Raw genomic sequence first — 1,882 nt, 5'->3', positions numbered from 1 at the left:
TAATTTGTGACACTGTTTGATTCTTGCCGCCAAAGGAAGTTCTCTGAGAAGCTTTTCTTCTACATATTTCATCAGTGGAAGATTAGCTACGAAATACGCTTGCAGTGATCAGGTAACATCTGTACGCAAGCATCCGGAGCTCCACAAACTACTACTACTTTCTCCCTGCGTGATGTTGCGGAAATTACGCCACTTCTGTATTAGTATCAGTGGTTCGATTTCGGAGAAAAAAAATGGTTCAAATGGCTCTGAGCACTATGGGACTCAACATCTTAGGTCATAAGTCCCCTAGAACTTAGAACTACTTAAACCTAACTAACCTAAGGACATCACACACACCCATGCCCGAGGCAGGATTCGAACCTGCGACCGTAGCAGTCCCGCGGTTCCGGACTGCAGCGCCAGAACCGCACGGCCACCGCGGCCGGCAATTTCGGAGAACAGATGGCTATATTCACCCTGATACATGCTACCTTATCCGGCCTACAGCAACGACTGGAAGATCAGTAACGTGGGAGCGTCGATGCCTGTACGAACGGGCATTCGAAAATGCTCGGAAAACACGGACAGTATTCATGAAGAGCTCTGTGAGCTTGAGGACACAAAGCGCTCGGAAATCTGTGAATGACAAAGTGCTCGAAAGTCAACATTTGAAACATAGCCAGACTGCTATATAATTTGTATCCTTCATAAGCATTCCGTTTCAGGCCACAAGTGGCCCATCGGGACCATCCGACCGCCGTATCATCCTCAGCTGAGGATGTGGATAGGGGAGGCGTGTGGTCAGCACATCGCTCTCTCGGTCGCTATGATAGTTTTCTGTGACCGGAGCCGCTACTATTCGGTCGAGTAGCTCCTCAGTTGGCATAACGAGGCTGAGTGCACCCCGAAAAATGGCAACAGCGCAATGCGACCAGGACGGTCACCCATCCCAGTGCGGGCCACGCCCAACAGTGCTTAGCTTCGGTAATCTGACGGGAACCGGTGTATCCACTGCGGAAAGGCCGTTGCCCATCCTTAACAAAGTTTCACCGAAATGATGCTGAGTAACTGAACTACCAGGAACTATGAAGAGCAGATCAGAGCTTGCGCTGATCAAGCGATTTGAAAATTCAGACTTGTAACTCTCCCACCACCACCAGTTAGGATATCTCAAGTGACGGAATTTTTTACAATAGGGTTTTTAAAAAGGTCTTTGCTCCACGATACGGAAAGTGGAGACCGACAGTGACTATAGGGCAGTTTGTTTGTTTGTTTGTTTGTTTTTGTGTGTTTGTTTGTGTGTGTGTGTGTGTGTGTGTGTGTGTGTGTGTGTGTGAGTGTGTGTGTGTGTTTTCGTGTGACAGTGAACTCTATAAGGAAAAGGAATTCCATCACGCACATACTAAATTTGTTTACTTTGCTGACTGGTTTAAAAGCGTTATAGCTTCATTTTCAACGCTAAAGATACATTTGTGGTTGTATAAATACCCTTGAACAAAGTAATTTTGTCGTTATAATATTACTCTGACGTGGCACATACAAGTTGTTTGTACAACCACATGTAAACATTTTGCCTTGACCGAATAACCATCATGTTTCGTAATCGGTCTGCGAAATAAACGTGTTTATTAAGAGCATGGTGGAATTCTTTTTCCCTCTGCACTGGTGTTATGAAAAGGAGACATAAGATGAACAGCAACAAAATTAGAACAAGCATGGTGTAGCCGAATTAGGTGATGCTGGGGGTATTACAGCAGGAAATCAGACGCTGGAAGTAATGGCGGCGTTTGTGTAGGAAGAGCAGGGGATGTAAAAGGCGATCTGGCAACAGCTAGGGACGTTTTTCTGGAAAAAAAAATGCAAGTATCTAACATCGAACATAAACTCAAGTTTTCGAGTT

General features: G+C 45.5%; 1 pseudogene; it reads right to left on the bottom strand.

The window, feature by feature from the left end:
• Positions 1–894: 894 nt before the first annotated feature.
• On the bottom strand, positions 895–1,012 carry LOC126253829 (5S ribosomal RNA; annotated as a pseudogene).
• Between the last annotated feature and the right edge of the window lie 870 nt (positions 1,013–1,882).

The sequence above is a fragment of the Schistocerca nitens genome, chromosome 4, assembly GCF_023898315.1.
Source record: "Schistocerca nitens isolate TAMUIC-IGC-003100 chromosome 4, iqSchNite1.1, whole genome shotgun sequence".
NCBI classification, from domain to species: Eukaryota; Metazoa; Arthropoda; class Insecta; order Orthoptera; family Acrididae; genus Schistocerca; species Schistocerca nitens.
This window is presented reverse-complemented; position numbering and strand designations above follow the sequence as displayed.